The 24,081-nt window shown below is 39.1% G+C and overlaps 1 pseudogene; it reads left to right on the top strand.

Annotated features, from left to right (window-relative positions):
• The first annotated feature begins 291 nt into the window (after nucleotides 1–291).
• Nucleotides 292–23,682, top strand: LOC117880590 (annotated as a pseudogene).
• Nucleotides 23,683–24,081: the final 399 nt, after the last annotated feature.

Genomic DNA, 24,081 nt, shown 5'->3' with positions numbered 1-24,081 from the left:
TCATATAGACTCGCACCGTATTTCCTCTTGACTGCTGCAATCTCATCCTCTGTGGGCTTCCTGACAGCCACTTTGCTCCCTTGTCATCAGTTCAAAACACTGGTTAAAGAAAGTGATCTTCAGCCCTCTCTTTGAGTCCCTTCATTGGCTCCCATTCACCATCACATCAGATACAAGCTTCTGGTGCTTGCCTTTAATATCCTTCAATTACTTAGTTGCTTCCTGCTTATCTGCTCTTGTATCTTATCACATTCTGCCCCCCTACGCTTGCTTAGTTCTAAACCTCCAACCATGGTTGTGCTGCAAAATCTGGAAGAATTCTCCTTGAGTGGTATGAACAAATTAGTTGAGCAGCCTACCTCATCAGTTGAAGTACTGTTTAAAAAAATTAAATCTGAAAATACAAATGTGTGCAGAAGGAAGGTTTTTAGTTTATTTGGGGTTTTATAGTAGAACTGCCTTCAGCCTAAAGCTTGGTCCCTTCATTACTCGTCCCTGACTGATAGTTCTCGCAGTCATACTGGGAAAATTTATGAGACCATCAATCCCTACTTCATCGTCTATAGTAGAAAAGGCATCGCATAAATAGCTCTCTATGGCTAACCACCAACATTCAGAGAAGAGCACAATAACTTTGGATTTTTGTCCCTTTGAAGTTAATCTATGCCTCACTTGATATCTGTTTAGATGGAGAAAAACTCACCTCTATATTAAGCTATCTAAAAGATTGTATGCTCTGTTGAGTCTCTCTCCATTCCAGATGAAAAAATTTCTGGCTAAAAATGAGAGTTAAGGACTCCATTCTCTATATTGGGAACAGCACTGAGCTTAGCCTCTGAAGAGGGGATACTGCTGCAAAGAATTGTGATTAGACTGCAAGCTAATGAGAAAAGCTTCCATGGTCCAGCAGCTATGTAGATTTTTTTTTTCTGGTTAGGGCTCTTTATGTGCAAGACCTATACATCATGTGTACTTATTTTTATCACCAATAATCTTTTGTTTTCTTTGAAGGTTCAGCAGCTGTCTGAAAAGCTCTTCTACTTACAGCTTTTGAAGAAACATGAAGACATCTTAGAGAAAAAGAAAGTTGAATTTATGAATCAAAGAAGTATTTTTCTCAAAATCTTTGTATGTTTCCAGGCATACTATTTAGGAGAGTTCGGTTTTACAAAATACAGTATGACTACAGTCAGATTTATATTTTGAAAAAAATTGGACACTAATTAAATATGAAAATGAATGATTAAATTTGTTTTGGTTCTAACAAATTAAAACACAAAGAAATTCAGAATCTTACTCCAAACTTTAATCCATGTTTTTAGATAATCTACCTCCTGGATTACCTTTAAAAACTTTTCAGTTGTCTTTATAACTTAGTAGTATTATTGCAGTGTCTAGCATATTCCCCTTCCTACATATAGGACAGAATAAGGAATACTGTAAATATTATACTAATGCGACTTAGCGCAAAGGCAAAATTGCTGTCCTCTGATGGAATGTGAATTTGATATCAACTGTATCCAGTCAGATTTGATGCATGGGTTATCTCTTCCCTTGTTTACAAGGGAATTCACTTTTTATTTAAATTAGTATTCAGATAAGAGCTTTGAATGGAATTTAATCTTGTCATTGACTTTATGAATGTATTTTTCTATAAATGGAAGTTTTTCTTTAAAAAACAAATACTGTACTTTAAATTTGGGGCCTGCTTCTAAAAGGCACTGAGAAACCCCATATTCCAGACTTCTTAACAGGGTCACCTCTCTTAGGCTATATTTTGGGAGCTTAAATAGTGCAATGGCCTTGTCCTGGACCTTCTGCAAAGGGGTGAATTTCACCCTTAATGAGCAATTTAAAGAATCAAAGAGAATGGCCATTTTGTGCCATTGATTTCAAGCAGAACTCTCCATTGATTTCAACACATGCTTAAAACTTGATAGCATAATGTGGGATCTAACACTAATGATACAGCCCTATTATTATAGAACAAGCTCCTTTCATTTTGTTACAAGAGCAAAACAGTAAGATTAATGCAACAGAAGTAATGATAGAGATCTAGACCATTTCCCTGTTTTTCCAGGTTACAAAATAGAATACATACCGATTTTACATAGTTATGGGTAAAACTGTATTTCAGCTCGATTATTTTAACGAGAATTCTATTTTTCTCTCTTTTTTTTCACCTTTTTAGTCAGATACAAAGAGGAAAATGATTGAAGAAGAGGAGAAATCACAGATTTTAACAATGAGTATGGACTAACATGTAACAGAGAGCTTTTGATTAGGAAAAAAGCCAAGACTGAAATATGTGACTTAGAAACTAAGGCAAATATTTTGAAAAATGGTACGTCTTATGTTAAACTATTTTATCTTGGATTGCTAGAGAATACAAATGACTAAAACATAATTGAATAAAGCAATACTTTTAAACTGATTGCCTTCCTAGCTGGATATTTCACTTAGGGCTAGATCAGAGGTGGGCAAACTACGGCCCGCGGGCCACATCCGGCCCGTGGGACCATCCTGCCCATCTTTTGAGCTCCCGGCCAGGGAGGCTAGCCCCCAGCCCCTCCCTGGCTGTCCCCTCCCCCTCCCCCACAGCCTCAGCTCTCTGTGTTGCCAGCGCTCTGGGCGGCGGGGCTGTGAGCTCCTGCCGAGCAGCATGGCTACGAGGGCCGCCTGCCTGCCCCGGTGCTCTAGACTGCTTGGTGGCGTGGCTGGCTCCAGACAGGTGATGCGGCTGCCAGTCCTGGTGCTCTAAGCGGCAGGTAAGGGGACGGGGAGTAGGCCGGGATGGATAAGGGGCAGGTGGTCCTGGAGGGCAGTCAGGGGACAGAGAGCAGGGGGCAGTTGGATAAGCGTGGCGACCCAGGGGGCCTGTCAGGGAGCCTGGGTGTGGATATGGGTCAGGGCAGTCAGGGGACAGGGAGGGTTGGATAGAGGGTGGGGTCCTGGGGAGCGTTTAGGGGACAAGGAGCGCGGGGGTTGGATAGGTCGGGAGTTCTGAGGGGGGTAGTTGGGGGCGGGAAGTGGGAGGGGGCAGAGGCCAGGCTGTGTGGGGAGGCACAGCCTTCCCTACCCAGCTCTCCATACAGTTTCAGAACCACGATGTGGCCCTCAGGCCAAAAAGATTGCCCACCCCTGAGCTAGATTGTGAGATCATGATCTGCCCTAAATAAGGGGCAGTGTGTTGGTGTGGCTATATTGCCCAGTACACTCTCTTCCATTCATTTGTGCTATGCGGGGAAGTACAAGCTCTGTGGTACCTGCATCTACTTCTGCACAGCTGTCCAGGAGGTCAGAGCCAACACAGAGGGTGGTGCACATTGCATTACCACATTAAATGGACCACAATTAAGCCCTCAATGATTATTGACCACCTAGCTCTGAGTCCTACAAGCCCTCCTAAATTCAATGGGAGTTACATACACAGGTGCCTCATTGGATTGTCCTTTATAGTTATTGTATGAAACAAGATCCTATGACCTTTTGAGCTAAAATACAGAATATAATATTATTATAGCAGGTGGTCTAACCATGGCCTTTCTTGTTCCTTTTCCTTGCTGACTGGGCAGTCATTCTTTATTCTAGCCACAGACCACACTAGTAACAATGGCAATGGCTACTTGGACCATTTCAGTTCCCATTTCTTCAGGTGAACCCAACTCACCCAGCTGGCGAGGGATAAAAAATTTCTCTCTGCAAACAGCTTGACTTGACAGACTTAATTCATCATGCACCTGTTCCTTGTATTCCCTGTTTGTAGTTACAGATAATTCTAATAGAGTTGTCCATATGTAATTTCTTGTACACCAGGTTTTATAAGTCTAATTGTATTTTTAGCCTAATGTCCTTTTAGAATATCCAAAGATGGTTAGAAGTAATTAAGGAGTATTTAAGATTATACCATGAAGATTAAAACTGTAATACATTTTAACTTAAAATATATTTCTTCTTAGAAATGGAGTCAATGGAACGTGAAAATGTTCAATTAAATGCACTCCAGCTGCAGAAGATTGAATTAAAGCAGGATTTATTTACTCTCCAAAGCAAACTCAAAAGGTATTTAATGTGTTTGATAATGACTTATTATGATAATCATTTGTGATTTGACAAATATTTGTCAAATATTGTCATATTTGACAAACAGTTCCCCTCAAATATTTTTCACAGAAGTAAGATTGTCCCAATGACTATTCATGGTCTTAATGAAAGATATGAATTGTTATTTAGAATGACAATGGATAGTCACTGGAACAGGGAAACAGAGTTAGAATAGATGTATAGCTTGGTATTTAGGGACTCACCTGGGGGGCGGGATACCCAAGTCCTGCTCCAGTGATAATTTTTTAAAAGTAGAACACAGCTGCAAGAGAAGTGATTGGAAAAGACGCATACTAGAATATCCATAGCCCGGTGATAGTAGTGCACTACTCTTCAGAAATGTGGGAGACCTCAACTAACATCTCTTCTCCACATCAGGCAATGGGAAGAATTGAACCTAGGTCTCCCACATCCCAGGTGAGCGCCCTTATCACTGGGGTAAAACCCACACATTTATAACAATTCTCAAACTTAGATTCATCAAACAATTTTTTAAAATGTCATTTTTGGTTTGACTGAAAACTTTTTCTTGAAAACCAAAAAAAGCCATTGTCCATCTAGCTTTAATGATAAGCTGTTTATTTTGCTAATCTTTTCAAATATAATACAGCATTGATTTAGAATTAGGACATGAGAAATATATACATATATGTGTGACTTGATTTATGAAAGAACCAACAAAAGGTGACAAAGTAAACGTTTTTGTCAGTGTGCTGGTGGTGCATATCTGCAATAAAATAAAGCAGGAGCATCGGATAACTCAGGATAATCTGGGGTCTGAACCTGCTCTCACGGAAGTCAGAACAGTAGGTGTTACCATTGTCTTCTGTGGAAGCAGGATAGGAACCATAAAAGACAAAGATGCTTATAAATTTGAACCAGTAGTGTCACTCTCTTCCAGACTATTTTTTATCATTTATGGATAGATTGATAGTAATATAGTTATCTACCCTCTCCCTCATTTCCTTTCGCTTCCTGTCTCCATCATTCCTTTCTCCAACCTCACCTTCCTTTTCATCTCTTCTCTCTTTATAATACTGAAACAATCTCTCTCTGAAATACTTTGGTGTTTGAAATATAGCTCTGATCCATGTATACTGTAACACCTCTTGATAGCCTGTCATCTAGATTATTATATACAAGGATCTAGTAATAAAATGGGTTTATTTGTGTGACACTTCAAATAGTGCAGAGTTCACTGGGTCCAACTTTTGTCCCATTTTGTTTAACACTGCAGTCCATTCACCATTATAATTATTTACTGTATTACGGTAGTGCCTAGGAGAGCTAGTCATAGACTAGGAGGCCACTATGGTAAGTGCTGTGCAAATTCAGAACAAAGAGATGACATCTGTCCCAAAGAACTTACAACTTACAATACTTACAAGAGTATTTGTATTCTGCCATGGGGAAGCGTGATTGAAGTATATACAGACAGATATGAAATCAAAGCTAGCTTGAGTAACAGCAGCAGCATTGGTGTCTGCACATGCTACTCCTGCCTGCAGAACCCTGCATACATACTCGAGCAGTCACCGACCATGCTGCTGCAACTTCACTACTACTGTTGCTCAAGCTATCTTTGATGAGTTTTAAGGAGGGTTTTGGAGGAAGATAATGATGTAGATTTGCAAATAGTAGATTTGCCTCTCCCAACTGCGGGGAACTGCATGTGATAAGGAATGAAGGGCTTGTTTAAAAATTGTACAAGTGGGTGATGGCATCATGGGCCGACTGGAGGTGGGAGTCAACATCTCAGTACTGAATGAGAGATAACTAGGGTGGAGATAGGCCATAAAGGGCCTTGAAAGTGAAGACAGACATCTTATGTTTCATGTAATAGAGAAGGGGGAGCCAGAGAAGGGAGGCAAAGACAGGAGGGATGGGGTCAAAGTGACAGGACAGAAAAATGATCTTGGGAGCAGCATTTGGAATAGATACAAGCAGGGCAAGACTACATTTGTCAAGGCTAGAGAAAAATCTGAAAGAATCAGCAAGATTTAGTCAGCCTGGACATGAGGACCTACAAAGAGGTCAAGTCAAAGATTATGCCCATGACATGGGTCTGAGTGACAGGCAGGATGGCAGTGTTGTCCACTGTAATTGAGAAAATAGGTATTGAGGAAGGCTTGGGGGAACAGGCAGGAGATAAGAAGCTGAGTTTTAGCTATGTTGATCTTGAGCTAATGACTAGACATCTGTGAGCAGATGTCAGAGAGACAGGCCAAGATTTTAGTTTGGACAAAGGGAGATAGGCCTGGAGCCAAAAGATAGATCTGAGAGTCATCAACATAGAGATGGTTGAATTTGTGTTTACAGATGAGATTAGTGTGTAGGTGTTGGTGCAATAAGGTGTAGACAGAGAAGAGAAGGTGACCAAGGACAGAGCCCTGTGACACCCCCACTGAAAGCTGAAGGGGTGAGAAGGAGGATCCTCTGAAGCAGCATAGAGTAGGAGGAAAATCAGGAGAGAAAGGAGTCATGGAAAGAAAAGGAGGACAAGATTTCAAGAAAAAAAAAAAACAGCTGACTGTGTCAAAGGCAGCTGACATGTCAAGGAGGATGAGGATGAAGTACTGGTTCTGAGATTTGGCTAAAATAGTACAATAAAGCCAATCTTTTATTTTTATTAAATCTACAAAGCTTTGGGTATAAAATAGAAATAACCAGAATGTATGTATATAGTTTACATAATACATATGTAATAGTAGTTGAACTAGGAAAGAAATGCCATAAATAGTTCCTTATGAAGTTAAAATTGTAATGTACAGATACTATAAGCATCCTGCAGATTTTGCAATTGCTTGAAAGATTACAATTGTATGGTAACTACAACTGTAAAATATTTTAATTTCATGTACTGTGATCTAATATTTTCACCTCCATAGCAGTTTCCACAATAATTAGAATGTGTGAACTTCTAAAATGCAGGCTGTATGTGAATACAGATGATTTATATATATTAGTAAGGTCATTGTTATTTTACTTTTAGATACTGAAGAACAACTACGTGAAGCTGAAGACATTACAAAATGTTTAGAAGCAGAAAAAATCAAAGTTAGTGAAAAGCCTCAGACTGACATTGAATGTTTAAGGTAATGATCATCAGTTGTGTACTTTAGTTTTCAAACTTAAACTTTGCCTTTACCATTTTGGACCATTCCTGTAATATCATGGTAGCTACATTGGGCCTAATTTTTACTTTTTCTGCATAATATTCCCTTTGAAGTCTGAAGAAATAATTAGTGTGTGTTACAGAACAAATCCTGTTGCCCTTACTTTTGACATCCAGTTAAGTCAAAGACTTTGCTCCTTGTTCTCCAGCTATACCAAAAAGGAGGACAGGAGACACTTGATATGGATTTAATCAGGCCGCAACTTTATTATTAGATGTCCCGGACTACCCAGCAGATAAAAGTGTACAGTGCAGGTAACTCCCTGTTTATTCTGTAATTACCCGCGGAGCTTCCACCAGCTTCCCCTCTTTGTCCAGCCAGGTCCCTCCAGCACTTCCTTTGCCAGGGCCTTACCATCCATCCCCCACTCATAGGAGGGGTAAGGTGGGCTATAAGAGTGGGGGATTGGCTCCCTGCTGTTCCAACCATAGGAGCCCCAAACTCCCTGCCCCGTTCCATTCCTTTAACCAGCACTTCCTTTTTAAGTCCTTTACCAAGCCATTTATCTGGTCACTGGATGCCTTCCTTATCGAGTACCTGCACTGGACATCCACCCCACACTTACAAAATAAGTTCTGACATACAGCCTACCACCTTTTCTACTCACCATAATAGGCCTTCCCTGACACCCGTTGTGGGGAAGGCGAAAAACCCCCACTCCACTGAAGCCAATATGGTGGTGAGGGAAAAATTCCTTCCCAGCCCCCCTAAAAAGCAGCGACTAGCACAATGCTCACAGCAGGTTCAAACTCCACCTGATCATCACACTTCAAGGGGAGGGAAGGAGGGTGGGTGCTGCCTTGCCTGCTGTGCTGTTTCAGCCTACAGAATGGAATGGTGATCCTAGTCCCTCTGCACCAATTGTGCAGTGGTCTGAGGACACTGGATTCGCATACATTTAGATTTGATCTACTTTCCCTGATCATGCCCACCCTCCCCAAGTGCGATTGTCTTTGAATGAAGCTACTTTGGAGTCACTCCTCTGGTGCATAAAAGGTGCATCAGCATCCCCGTATGGCTGGTTCTCTCATGTACTCATTCTCTGCTCTATGTGAGGACTTGATCTTCCATTTTACTAACTTTCTGGGAACAAACAAACAAACAAACAAAAGGACTTCCCGGTTCTGGAAACTGACATCTATCTTAGTTTGCCTAAATGTGACATTTCCCCTTTTATACAAACATAAATTCTGCAATATCTTTCAAGGAGAAACCATAACTTTTCAATACAAAAATATTGAAGACATATTAATATAATGTTTTCTGAGCTTGGTGAAATTGTCTTTGGATGTAAGAACTCTTGAACCAAGCAAAGGAAAGGACTTCTTCATACAGAGCTTATCTGAAGTTTTCTTTTCCCCATAGAAATTTATGATGAAAATGAAGTAACATTTGTCATCATCAAAATCTTCCATGGAAATTTGACTTTTCAGCTGAAAACTGAAAGATTGCAGTTATACTCTTTCAGTTAAAAAAGTTTCCAGGAACATTTTGCTTCTTAAAAACCCAATTTTCTGTTGAAAAACAGTTTTCATAGAAAATCAACCACCAACCCTATTTCCTAACCCTTTTAACCCTTTATACAGAGCTGAGGCCTGGCCAAAATTTCTTCCAAATGAGAATTATTTAATTTGGAAAGCTGCATACAGAGGCAAAAGACTTTTGTACAACATGTACACAACAAGATACAATTTAAGTAATAATAGTAGCTGCTGGTCCATAAGGGAATGTGTTAGAATTCATTCTTTTACATTATTAATTCCATGGTGATACATTAGCTTTTCTGATGTATGAGGTTGTCATCTTCCTTCTAAACAATATACTTCTGAGAGTAATTTAGTGCTGTGGCATCACTTAATATTCAACCTGGCATAATTAGTTTTCTTGGAAAGACTGTCTGCGTAGAAAGTAGGGAACAACCAAGAATTAGGATTATTTTCAATCCCCAGATCTGCCACTGACTCACTGAAAGACATTGTGCAAATCATTTAACCTGTACCTCAGTTTTCCCATTTGTAAATAATGGTAATAAGCAAATGAGGGGTCTTCTGAGGTTCAATCAATGTTTGTAAAGTGTTCTAAGAACTTTGGATGGAAGGCACTATAGAAGATAAAATATATTTAATAGTCATGACTACTAATCAATGAAGCATCTTACAGAAATCAAATCAACAGGAAATATGAGATTTGCTGATTAATTGATCATGGATTTTATTTGATGTTGCAATAAGTTATATTAATTAGCTACTGGCAGCATAGTGTTTAGAAGATGTATAAAGTGCTACTACTACTAAAATAGTAAACATTTGCTTTTCTATGACTTAGGAAATACTTTAAAAAACCTACTACAGTCACATAAAATCTGTTTTAGCATTTCACACTTTGGGCCAAATTCAGAGCGGCATTTAAGTGAGTCCAAAGTTGTTTAAGGTAGTTTGGCTTACACCTTCATCTTGGCTCTTTAGCATGTAAGTTGCAACAACTTAGACTCAGACTCATACACCTTTATCTGTGTGTTTCTTACAACCCTGACATATTACATATTGGGCCAACTGAGCTAAGATAGAAAGGGAATCAAAGATGGTTTAATTTACAGTCTATATAAATATGGAGCCATAAGAGAGCAGTGTTGAAAGAAAAGCCACTAACAGGAGGGTGTAAAAGAGTAAATTACTTTAGCTTACGCTGTCTTGGATTCACCCACTCACCTCTGCATTTGGGCCTCTAAGAGGAAATACGGAAGGAGAAAAAAGAGTGGATGTTATAGCTCAAGTTATGAATTATTGGCTAAGTTGCTAATTATTAAGCTACCCTTGATTACTTGCTTTCTATTCTATAGTTGCATGTTAAGAATGAACATGGCTCTGGCTCTTCCTTCAATATAAATAAGCTATTTTAGATTAACAACTCTTAACACTGAATGAAGGAAGCATAATTTCAATACACCTGACATAAAGCTGACTCAGCAAGAAAATAAATGCACTTCCGCATTAGCTGATGGGCTGACTAAAACCTGACCTTTTGTTGTCATTGTTCAGTTTACAAGAAAAATACTAATTAAAAACTTCTTGTCTTGGAAATAATTTACTATAAAGGCTTAGAAAAAGATTAACAAACTAAATGACTATTATATTTCTTAGTTCATTATTGAAATGTAACTTGTATATTCCTTGTGGAAGACTTCAAATGTTGCTTCAGACAAAATCTGTTAAGTGTCATTCTTACACAGCTGTACTCTTTACAGGAGGTAGACTATTTTTTTCCCCAAATACAGGCGGTCAAAAATTTCTGACTATTGATTCTGCATCATTTTCAAATGAAATATTTAATAAAGAGGTCATTGTCTTGCTAAAGCGAATCCTACAACTCCCAGGCAGGCATGCCCTTGCACCTGCATGGAACCCTACTGATGTCAAATGCCCAGAAAGTGTGTTTTTCAGTCACGTTAGTTCAGCCAAGTGAGTTTAACATGACTGAAAAGCCCTGTTAAGATATTAACATTTCTGAAGCAGTGTTTTTTGGCTTCAAATGTGCTAGTTCACATCTTAGAGATTTTCAGTAATGTTAAGCTAATGTGATTTAACTAACATGATTGTGAAAAAAACCCACACTTTTTTGGCCTTCAAGATAGGGCTAATAGGGTTATGCTTGAAAACTGGGTGCTGCCTATGCAGAATCCATTGTAGGAATAGAGCCTTTGTTTCTAAATACTATTTAGAAACAATATTTACTATACAAAGGATGATATTTTGACAAGAATCATGAATAACATACATAGATTTGCCTATAAAATGAAAGAATCAAAACATTTTTGTTTACCTTTTACAGACAGTAAAACCACACTACCCTGTAAATGGTAAAAATACAGATGTTTCAAATTGTTCCATTTGAAAACTTGCAAATTGGAAACAACTTCAAAATTTGAAATTTTGGTAACTGGCTTTCCAGTGAGCCATGACTCAGCTGGCTTCAAAGATCTTCTCCAGAATGTCATCCCAAATTGTTACCATGCTAGGCTGAATGCTTCACATGCCTGTCAGCTTCCCTGGAGTCTTTCAATGACTCTGATGCAAAATTGGCCTGATGACCTTTAAGTAGACATCTTCATGACAAAAAGTCTAAAGTGACTGAAAATTGCTACAAACAATTTCAAAATGATTTTCATTCCAAGGGTTTTGAAAGAAAACCTTTTTAATTTATTAAAAAAAAATTATCAAAAAATTTCAAAATGATTTTAAGTTTTTGGTTTTCATTTTAATTTTATTTTTATGTATCCTCTTTCATTTTTATTCCCCCCCACACGCACACACTTTCTCCCCCTTTTCCATTTTGCCACTGAACAAAGGAAAAAGTTAACAAAAGAGGGAAAAGCTAACAAAAATTGTTTTTATCAAAAAGACTGAAAATTTCAAAACAAATATTTTTATTAAAAGAATGAGAAATCAACATTTTGTTGAAAAATATTTCACATGAAAAATTTTAAGCAACTACTACAGTATACCAATAGGAATGAGTACTGCATGAGTACTGTCAGTTTCATAGGAGCTTTAACAAGGTAGGTAGGTAGTAAAGTGTGCCTTCAAAGACATATTCTGGCTTAGAAACAATACTGTAGTCACTCCAATAACTTCTTGGTGTCACTCACAGATCATTACAACTAGTATGTTGCATGCCTCATAGAGTGACCACTATTCTGCTGGATATATCATCAGGTAAAAAAACAAAAGCCTTCCTTTGCTCCTACCCCAAAAATTACTTACAACTCATGCACAGAAGTCTCTCTCTTTCTCTCCAAATTGCCTTCTCTGCTTCAAAGCAGCCTCAAAAAAATCAACAGTCTCAGTGAATTGGATGCATATTCAAGGCAGCAGTTAGAGTAAAATGGAGCTTTTTCAAACGGGAGTTGCCTTTAAATCATGAGATACCCATTTTAATCACCCATTGTATGTATCTGCTACCTAAAGTTTGCATTTAACTCTCAAGTGCCAAATACTCTGCTCCTCTTGTTTCTCAAACATGAAATCCTAACTCAGAGTTAAGTAGAGGGGGGCCTCTAACTGGTACTAATGAATTCTTGAATGCGGTATTTGCCTCTGTTATATTCTATTTAATTATTTATCATGATAAATATTATTTAACTTGTTTTACACTTTCACTTTAGAACTATGTGTTGCCACACATCAAACAGGCTAAAAGGATTTTTAATTAAAGGTGATTCTGAGAAGGCTGGGGCAGTTTCTAATTGAAACCAGTCCATTATACAAGAGAATTTAGAGGATAAATTGTGTCTTTGAAGCTTGAAATTCCATACTATTTAAGAAGCCTGGAAACAGAAACAAAATGCACAGTCAGTTTACATTATTTAATAGTTTGGGGCTTTGTTTACTTGCCTAATTATAAAAGAACTAGTATTGCTTCTTATGCCTCATATTACAGGAAAAGAAACCTCATTACTGAAACCATGAAGGAGCAAATTATGCCTTCTTTCACATAAATCATACAAGAAATATGTCCACTAGAGCTGAACAAATGTTTCATATTAATAGTGGATTGCCTAAGGCCTGATTCTAGTGGTTTTGAGAAAATACTTGCAATTAAATTTTATGTTAAATTTTATAAGCAGGAAATATCAATCTCTGGAGTAATATGTAATGCAAAATGGGTTTCTTTAATGAAAATCTGCTCATTGATTTCCTAACACTTTTTTATAGCACTGCCCAGTAAGACTATTATAGTTAGAATTGTTTCATGGTTTCCATTATAAACCCAAATTTCTGGTGTTTATAATTCAGATATAAAATTTGCTCTAGGGTAAATGTTGACATCTAAAGTTTGCTTGGGAGCAATTTTCTTTATGCAAATAGAAACATAGAAAATTTGGATTGAAACAACCATTGGTTCATCTATGATTTCCTCTGCCTTTCAGCAGGTATAACCAGAAATGCTATCAGTCCCCAGATACTTATACATTTCAGCTTTGAAGTCTGAGTAGCTTTAACCACTCCCTTGCTTAAAAAGAGACCCCAATGGGAGTTACGAAGGGTTATTTAGGTATTGGGAAGAAATGGGCCCCTCACATAGGCAGCAAATTAACTGAAATTAAACATTTGTTAAATACTGTGTTATTATGTGACAAACTCGTTCACCTAGCCCAGAGTTTAACCACTGGTATATTAAATTACAGTACAAATACATCAAGATTATTAATGTAATTCTTAAATCTGTGATTGTTTCTATTTGTGCAGTGCCTTAAGTACATTGGCTGGGAGCTTTATAAATGCCAAATCCTGGGTAGGTGTAATCTGTTATAGCTCCATTAAGGTCAATTACTCAACAAGCCTTGGAGAGGAAAAGCCCATCCTGCAAACTTCTGCTTAATTGATGTCCATGAGTTGAACTATTATCCTGCAATGAAAAAAGTTATTTTGTTTATGGTCAAATTCACCAGCATGCTAAGGACCAGCATAAAGCCAATATGTCATTTAAGACCCACTTAAGACACTCAAATTACCTGGGATGTAAGTGGTGCTTAGGTCTTCTGCAGGCTCTGTGAACAGCACTGAATTTCACCCTTGTCTGACCACTGAATATTTACCTTTCAAATGCTTTTTCCCTAATGTAATATTTCTTAAAATTTTTGTCAGAGGTATTCCAGTCATACCTAAATTACATTTTGTAACCATTCTCCAGACATTTTCTAAGAATTTAATATATTTTTAAAGATAATTGGATGGATACTGCTCACATATTCTGTCCTAATTAGTGCTTTATATACAATGGAACCAGCACTTAGATTCTCAAGTGACAGGCATATAACCTATTTAATCTTACGTAAGGTATTTCTGTCTCTTTTGATTTACATCTAATTCCCATAGTTAGGCATCCTAGTGTTATATTTACTTTTGTTACTGTTGATAGAACCCTGTGTTTCATCTTCATATAATTTACTATCACTCCCAGATCACTTTTTAAATTTGTTTGCTCTAGTTCTATTCCATCACACGTGTTTTTTAATTTATTTGTTCAACCTATGGACATGGCTTTACATTTTGTGATCCTGAATTTCATTTAGGACTCATTCACCTTCATCCCCAGTCAAATTATAATATCCTGCAATTTATTGACTTCAACTGTATCAACAGCATTCTCTATCTTGGCATCATCAGCAAATTGTGAACAGCCAGCACCTTATTACCGTAGCTTTAGGATCATCTAAATAAATTTGGTTCCAGCATTGAACCTTGTAGGACTCCCCACATTATCTCCATTTTGGCTTGAAACCATGAACCAGAACCCTGTCTTACTCTTTCCTTCAGACAGTTTTCAACCCAATCTTAAATCCTTCATTAATACTACTGCTTTCTGATTAGTCACCTATGTGACAGTTTAATAAGTGAGAAAATCCAGGTAGATCTCCTCAGCTACTTTCCTCTCAGATTTTGGGGTACTCTTTTAGAGAACTGTCAAGGCTGGTCTCATAAGTTAGATTTTTTGTAAACCTCTGGTCTGTATCCACTGCATCTCTGTTATCTTCCAAGCTGATAGAATCCATTATAAGGAATAAAATGGCTAACAATTTTCTGGTGTAAATTAGACATAAAACGAAGGTCAAAAGCAAACAAAAGGCAATGGGTGGGAGAAGGAAAGAAGGGGAAAACATTCTACTAGCATCAACGAAGCCTCAACTTTTTCCAACAATGTAAAAGAGCAAATGGCAGCAATTGCAATAAATTTAACAGCAGCTGAGTGATTTCCTTCTTTCCTCCCATTTATTAGAAAAAAAGAAATAAAACAGATAATCATTCTGACTTCTGAACAAAAAGTTTTTTGCTACAGTCCACAAATACTCACTCTTAGGCTAGGTCTACACTGGGGGGGGGATCAATTTAAGATACACAAATTCAGCTACGCGAATAGCGTAGCTGAATTTGACGTATCCGAGCTGACTTACCCCACTGTGAGGACGGTGGCAAATCGACCGCCGCGGCTCCCCCGTCGACGGCGCTTACTCCTACCTGGGCTGGTGGAATACACGCGTCGATTCGGGGATCGATTGTCGCGTCCCAACGAGACGCGATAATTCGATCCCCGAGAGATCGATTTCTACCCACCGATCCAGGCGGGTAGTGAAGACAAGCCCTTAGACTGCAAGATTTGGCCACAAGATCCTTGCTCCAATAATGTGGATGAGTATTCAGAGAATTCTATTTACGGGTAACTTCATTTTCTTTGCATTTCAGTTCAATACCACCAGTTTCTATTGAATTGACACCTATTTTTCCAATTGTCTGCTGCATATACAGCTGAATTGTAAGAAGAAAGTGTATCAACCATGCAAAAAAAACAAAACAAACCCCAACTAATTTCAGCCTTCATCTCTTTGCCATTTCTAGCACTCAAGACTAACGGAAAAGGCATCATTGGCAGTGCTAGAACATACTAAGTAAATCTAATATTTAAAAAACGTGAGCAAAGCTAGGAATCAACAGTGTGCTGGTATGCCTGCTACAGCAATGTTAAGTATTACTGACTTAGGACTCAATTCTGCCAGCCTTACTCATCTTGAGTAGCCTTGCTGAAGTCAGTGAGGCTAGTCACTTAGGGTATCTCTACACTGCAGCTGGGTGCAAGCCTCCAATCTCGGGTAGACAGCCTTGAGCTAGCAGTGTAAACATTGTAGCTTGGGCTCTGAAGCCTAGGGGGACAGGTGAACATGAGAGCCCAAGCTGCAGCCCAACCTGCAGTGTCCACACTGCTATTTTTAGTTTGCTAGTGCAAGCCCCACTAGCATTAATTTGTCTACCTGGGCTGGGAGGCTCACTCCTGGCAGTAGTGTGTAGACATACTCTTAGGGCCTGATCCAACTCACATTTACTCCAGTGGGGCAGTAGATTGGATCCTCAGTAAGGTATCACTCAATGTGAGTAAAAGCCTGCAGAATCAGGCGCTCAGTGGGACTGAGTTGGTGATGGCTTTTTGATGATTGTCAGCATAAAATAAAACAACTGAATTGTTTTGTGTTGCGCTTACACAAATTCAGGTGAGTGAAGAAGCCATAAGTGAAGAGGGATAATAGAGCTTTATATAAATATTGGCTTATTTGGAAAGTAAGTGGTTAACCTAATAATTATCTGAATACTCATCCACATTATTGGAGCAAGAATCTTGTGGCCCAACTTTGTATTTTCTTTTCTTTGTTTTTAAAGAACTGTTGTCATTATGCTGGGGGAGGGGGAAATGTCCTATTATGCCTTGTTCTGGTGAGAAGTACGCTTTATTCCATTTCTAAAAGTGACTGAGAATTATGTCAGGATAATATATTTCCATAGATTTGCCCATCTAATTTGACAGTGAAAAGATTGGTATGAAGGTCCTTCTGATCTGATTACTAAAATGAGAAAGCTAAATCTACTTCCAGGTTAAGCATTATTTTGAATATTTCCATTGTCTCTGCATTCTTTCTGGTGAAACTTCATCATTTATTCACTAACTCAGGCGTCTCCACAGCATTGATTGTGTAGCCTATAACCTAACAGACATCTCCTGTTTTGTGAGTATAATATTCCTGGCACATACTGTAATTACTTAGTTTCTAAAGAAGAAAGAAGGAAGACTTGAAAGTAGAATCAATTGATTAATGTAAAATTAACCTCTCCGTTTGAATGAGAATGACTTACCACTGTCCCCCAAACGCTGAGAAATGTAAATGTCTCCACCTGACTATTTCAAAGTTTTTCTAAAACTTTTAAAATAAAATGCATAAATAATTATTTAATTAGCACTTGACAGTTTCAAAGCACTTCACAGATAGCAATTAGTTAATTCTCAGAATAGCTCCGAGAGGCAGATAAGCAAATATGAGTGAGATTATTGCTTGAGTCTCAGTTATTTTACCCTCAGTACTGGTGCCACAAAGTGAGTTGGGACTCCTCACATGAATCACGGCCATGGTATCATTTGTAGCTCAAGACCCGCAACCAGCCTATCAGACACATCAATTTCACCTGACTCCAGAAGACAAGAACAGCAGTGTTCATTTTGAAAGCAATCAGTGTCTGCCTAGTCCCATATTAAATAAACTATGCTTTTGTTTTTCTTAAACAAATTAGGCTTTTAATATCAAGCTAACAGAGGAAAATACAGAAAGTAATACATTAGGAGCAAAGACAATGAAGATACTCTGATTTAAATCAATGTAATCAAGATCAGAATCTGAGGCGTAGATCTTTAAGTGTACCACTTCTCCTTTCTAAAGGATCTGTGAGCTATACATTCACTTTATTACACTGCAGTGCATATTACTCTTAGAGCAGTGCCTCCCAAACTATGAGCCTTGGCTCTTGAAAGGAGCTTTGAAGGATTCACGGGGGAGCCATGAGTGTTTATGGGGGGAGGGGAGGAATAGGAGATATGCCCATTTTATTTTCTAATTAAGAGACTATTAAACTGAGCTTAAAAATTTCCTGTACCTTATCTATGGTTCTGCAGCTTATGCTGCTGCTCCCACTGAGGCTGGGAGCTTGTGTGCCCTCCGCTCCTTCAGGAGGCCTTCAGCAGAGAGACTTCCTCCTGAGGGAAGCGTTCAGCAGGAAGTCTCTGCTGAAGGCCCCTTGCTGGAGTGGTAGGCAAAGAGACTTCCAGTGCCAGCAGCAGCACCAGCACTACCAGATAGTGGAAGAGGGCTGAGGGAGAACCCAACTAACTCCCAAGAGGAGGAAAAGGGTGGTAGTGGTCGGGGACTTCCTCCTAAGGGGACACAGTCATCCATCTGCCATCCAGAGTGGGAATCCTGAGAAGTGTGCTGCTTGCCTGAAGCTAGAATTCAGGATGTGACTGAGTCTGCCAAGACTCATCAAGCACTGGGACCTCTACTCCTTCCTGCTTATCAAATGGGCACCAACAATACTGCCAAGAATGACCTGGAGCAGATCACTGCAGACTATGTGGGCTCTGGGAAGAAGGATAAAAGAATTTGGAGTGCAAGTTGTGTTCTCGTTCCTCCTCCCTATTAAAGGGAGGGGCCTGGGCAGGGATAGTCGAATCGTGGAAATAAATGCTTGGCTATGCAGGTGGTGTCGGCAAGAGGGCTTTAGCTTCTTTGACAACAAGCTGATGTTCCAGGAAAGAGGATTATCATGCTGGGATGGGCTCCATCTATCAAATACTGGGAGAAGCATCTTTGGATATTGTCTGGCTAACCTGATAAGGAGAGCTTTAAACTAGGTCCTATGGGGGATGGTGACAAAAATCTGTCTGATGTAGATCTAGGCAAAGAACAGGGGAAGGGGCTAATTTCTGGACAAGGGACTAGAAATCACAACTGCATTAAAAAGACAAAAAGAAAAGCAAGAAGGCAGTCTGCAAAATATCTTCAATGCCTATATATAAATACAAGAAGTATGGGGAACATAGTACCAAAAGGGATACATACAGGAAATGGAAGGAAGGAGGGGCAAGTCACCAAGGAAGTATACATGGGAATAGCATGAGTACATAGGGACAAAATCAGGAAAGCCAAGGCAAAGAATGAGTCACAGCTGGCAAGAAATGTTAGAGACAACAAGAAGGGGTTCTTAAAATATGCCAAGCAAAAAAGAAAGACCAAGCACAGTGTGGGTCCACTACTCAATGAAGAAGGTGAGCTGTTAACGGAAGATGATAGGAAGGCATAGCTGCTCAAGGCCTACTTTGCTTCAGTCTTCTCACAAAAAACAACACCTGACCGGACGACAAGTGAAGTTACCATAGACAAAAAGGAAGAGATGCAGATTGAGATAAGTAAAGAGATCTTCTGACCAATCTGAATGAATTCAAATCAGTGGGGCAGGATGCTATTCACCGAGGGAACTGAAGGAATTAGCTGAAGAAATCTCAGAGCCATTGGCAATAATATTTACAAACTCATGGATGATAGCAGAGGCCCTAGAAAACTGGAGAAGGGCTAATGTAATGCCCCATCTTTAAAAGAGGGATAAAAGAGGAGCTGGGGAACTACAGACCAATCAGTCTGACTTCAATATCTGGGAAGTTACTGAGCAATGTATAAAACATGCAATGTGCGAATATGTGGAAGATGAAGCAGCAGCCAGCATGGATCACTAGCAGCCAGCATGAATTTACCAAGAACAAATCATGCCAAACCAGGTTGATTTCCTTCTGTGACAGGCTAACTGATTTGGTGGATAGGGGGAAATGCAGTGGACTTCAGCAAGGCTTTTGACAGAGTCCCATATGACATTCTGATAAGTAAGCTGGAGAAATGCAGGCTCGGTGGAACTACCATTAAATGAATACATAATTGGTTAAACAACCGCAAACAAAGAGTAACTATTACTGGAATTATGTCAGATTGGAGGAAGGTCTCAAATGGGGTTCCACAGGGATCTGTTCTGGGTCCAGTGTTGTTTAACATCTTTATTAGTGACCTGGCAGGTAGAGAGAGCATACTGATCAAGTTTGCAGATGACATAAAACTAGAGGGGGTTGCTAATACTTTGGAGAATAGAGCTAAAATTCAGAGGGATCTTGATAAACTGGGCTATAGACAACAAAATGAAATTCAACAAAGACAAATGTAAAGTGCTACACATAGGGAAGTTAAAACAAAGGCACAAAACCAGAATGGTGGATAACCAGCTTGGTAGCAGCACTGCTGAAAAGGATCTGGGAGTTGTGGTGGATAACAACCTCACATGAGTCAGTAGTGGGATGCTGTTGCAAAAAAAGCAAATGCAAGTTTAAGTTGCATTAACAGAGGCATAGTATGCAAGTCACCGGAGGTGATAGTATCACTCTACTCGCTGCTGGTTAGGCCTCAGCTCTGGTCACCAATATATGTAGAAAGGATGAAGAAAAACTGGAAAGGATCCAGAGGCGAGCAGCAAAGATGATCAAAGAGATGGAATGCAAGCCATATTAGCAAAGGCTGAAGGAACTGGGTATGTTTAGTGTGGAAAAGAGGAGACTTGGTGGGATAAGATAGTGGTCTTCAGATACTTGAAAAACTCCCATAAAATAGATTGAGAAAAGTTGTCTCTTGCCATAAAGGGCAGGACAAGAGGCAATGGGTTCAATCTACAGCACAGCAAATTTAGATTAAATCTCAGGAAAAACTTCCTAACTGTAAGAGCAGTAGGACAAAGGAACAGACTTCCTCAGGAGGTTGTGGAAGTTTATTCACTGGAGATTTTCAAAGGAGGCTGGATAGCCATCTGTCTTGGATGGTTTAGACACACCAAATCCTGCATTTTGGGAGGCGGTTAGACTAGATGACCTTTGCGGTTCTTTCTAACCCTATGGTTCTATAATTCAAGTGCATCTTATCTTTATAATGGAATGATTTTTATCAAGTGTTAAGCCTACTTGTAGCAAATGTTTGGCTGAAGATGATGATGACTTTAATAAATTTAAACTGAAAAAGGAAGAAAAGTAGATAATACGATGACAGTTACATTATATTTGGATTTTTGTGTCTTGATATTACTGTGAAGAGTCCACAGTCACAATGTGTCATTTGTTTTCAAGTGTTAATAAATGAAAATCTGAGGCCAGAGAAAATACAGAGACATTTAGAAAATAAATACCTGGAATTTGTACACAAGAGCCACAATTTTTTCTTTTTCAGAAACAAGAAGAATGAAAGCGTTTAAAAAAAAAAGAATTGTGCCTAAAGAAGCTTCCTCAAAAAGCCTTAGATGTGAATTGCAAAATGCAAACAAGCACACACTGTTGGCAAGAGCCTTTTTCTTCCAGCAGCCGGAGATGGGTAGAATTATGATTGGAGAACGAACAGCGATGGCATTGAAAACCATTCCGATGTTAAATAATTTTATCCCTTGGCACACTGATGATCTTGCAGAAAACAGCCAGGACCAGTTGTAAGTACAAGTTAAGAAGCGTAAATGTTTTACACCGAAGCTTGATGAATCCACAGACATAGCCACCATAGTTAAGCTTCTGCGTTATATGAAATTTGTCATAGCAGAACAAAACAAAACAAATCACAGCCAAAAAAGAGAGTCAACAACAACAATATCTTGTGCCCATTGAAGTGGATGGTGATACAGTTTTATAATTGACTACATTGAGTGCAGGATCAGGTAGAAGGTCTAATCATTGATAGCAAGTGTGAAGGGGTACACTCACCACACGTAGCACCTCCTTATGGCTACATTTGGAGATCAGCTTTTATCCACTCTGGCCTCCCCCGTCTGTCAGTTATTCACGTTGTGACTCCCCCCCACCAACTCGGAATGCTCCCTCTTCCTGATTCAGGCCTCTGGCCAGGCCACTACGGGTATGTCTACACAGTAATTACAAACCCACGGCTGGCCCTGTAGACCTTCGGGCTTGGGTTGGAGCCCAGGCTCTAGAACCCTGCGAGATGGTAGGGCCCCAGAGTTACGGCTGCAGCCTGAGCCCAAACACCTACACTAAATTAAACAACCCCACAGCCCAACCCCCATGAGCCTGAGCCAGCTGGCACAGGCCAGCTGCAGGTGTCTAACTGCAGTGTAGACATACACTGGAAGGGGAGGACTATTGAGGGTAACAAAGTCCCTCTGGACCAGCTGGTGTTTCCAACAATCCTGTGCCACTTCCCAGTGGCTGGTAAGGGAATCCAGCCCATCTTCTACACTGGGTTCTAGCCCAGGGACCCTATAACAAGCAGCTAAGTTCTGCTCAGTCCTGCTCCTTGCTGTTGTTTCCCTGGGCTTCTTCCTACTCAGCGCTCTCAGGCTCTCTTTCCCCCACAATTCTTCTGGGATTGATCCTTCTTCCAAGTCTTATTCTCCCTTGTAGATTTTGTCCTCCCTACCTCTCTGCTCCCAGGGAATGACCACAGACTCCCCCCGAAGCCTCCTTCTGCTCTAAATTTCCTGGCTTTATACTAACGAGCCTGCTCCTACCCAGGTGGGCTTCATGTTCAGTTAAGTCTGGTTCTCCCTCCACGTGCAGCCAGACAAAATAATTGACATCTCAAGTCCACATTAACCCTTTCAGGGCCTGTGTGGGGTGCCCCAAAGGCGGCACGTGAACTGATTTTCAGTGGCATTCACACTACCCAGGTCCTGGCCACTGGTCCGGGGGGCTCTGCATTTTAATTTAATTTTCAATGAAGCTTCTTAAACATTCTGAAACTTTATTTAATTTACATACAACAATAGTTTAGTTATATATTATAGACTTATAGAAAGAGACCTTCTAAAAAGGTTAAAATGTATTACTGGCACGCGAAACGTTAAATTACAGTGAATAAATGAAAACTCGGCACACCACTTCTGAAAGGTTGTCTACCCCTGCTCTAGCATATTCTCAGTTAAAATACAAATGGCAGCTGGTCAGCTAACCAAATTCCTATAAATCTCATCGCATTAGCTGGGGATTTGTCAGCCTCTTGTTAATGGGATATTATACATTGCATTTTTGTTTGTTTTTTTCTAAATTGCTAATTCCTTTTTTATTTTAGATGTAAGGCCAAGGCAAATAGCCTTCTCTGTGGCAATATGTGCAATATATCATACACAGAAAAACAATTACGATTAACACCATCTTCTGCTATCAAAAGGTAACTGGTCACCTGGCCCAGAAATAAAAGTTCTGAGGCCCAAATAGTCAAAAGTAGCCACTGATTCTTGGTGCCCCAGTTTTGGAATTGCTAACTTGAGATGCCTTGGGTCTGATTCTCAGAGATGCTGAACCACCACATTTGCATCCATTGATTTCAACTGGAATGATGGGTCCTACTTTTACACGTGAGCTAGCAATGCTACTTTCATCAATAAAGTGGGCATTGTCAAAAACAATAAAATTTCACTTAGGTTCTTGTTAAAAGGTATTAAATGCATCACATTTCATTAATTTTCATTTTTTTTTTAAATATCAAACAGGTTTAGGGGAATATTTACAATCCACACCCACTTACGATTTTTCATCCATTCCTGTAAATTGAAACCAGCAGTCTCCACTGTTGCAATAACTTCACCTATAGGGCAAACCTGTCACTCACTCATGCTTCAAAAGTAGGCTGGGTTGTTCAAATTTTATTTAAAAACCTTTAAAAACTTACATGGGAGCTGCTTCATTTCTTCCAATTCATTGTCTGAAGTGTTTAAAGTCCTAAGCAACTTTACTTGGAAAAGGGTGTTATAACCCTAACCCTAACCCTCTAAGTCTTTATCTATGTAAAAAAATAATAGAAAAAATTCTAGAAGATGATATTTTAAAATGTTGTTACAATCGGTAGTGCACTTCAGCAGTGTCCACACAGACAGTCAGTGGGTAGCAGGGTGGTACAGGATAGATTTACATCCCAGTTTGCTGAATACTAAATGTTTGTGTAAACAGGCCCAAAGCTTCCAAACAGGATGGAATGTATAAAGATATTTCAGATAAATCATAAAGTAAATACAGTAAACAGACACACTGAAAATGAGGCTTGTTCTTGTTTGAGATTAGTATTTTACAGCCACTAAATTCTTCTTTCTATGGTTCATAAATTCTTGTTAGTCTAGAGTAGAAAATGTGGGCAATCCTGGCTATCATTCACAGTAGGAGGTTTTGTAAAAGGAATACTTTATTGCCATCTGCTGGACTGTACCCTACAACACAACTTTAAACAGGATATCAAATAGGTTTAATTTTTTATTACATTTTTTCATTTAATATAAAATGTTTTCTCTCTATTTCTTGTACAATCATTTTCATTTCATCAGTTTTAATCAGATACCTCATATTAAAACTTGTACATCTTTAATTTCCCTTTCTAAATTTTACAGGCATTGATATTATATGTATTTCC

This window comes from Trachemys scripta, chromosome 7, assembly GCF_013100865.1.
Source record: "Trachemys scripta elegans isolate TJP31775 chromosome 7, CAS_Tse_1.0, whole genome shotgun sequence".
NCBI lineage: Eukaryota > Metazoa > Chordata > Testudines > Emydidae > Trachemys > Trachemys scripta.
Note: the sequence above shows the minus strand (reverse complement) of the source record. Positions and strands in the feature narration are given on the sequence as shown.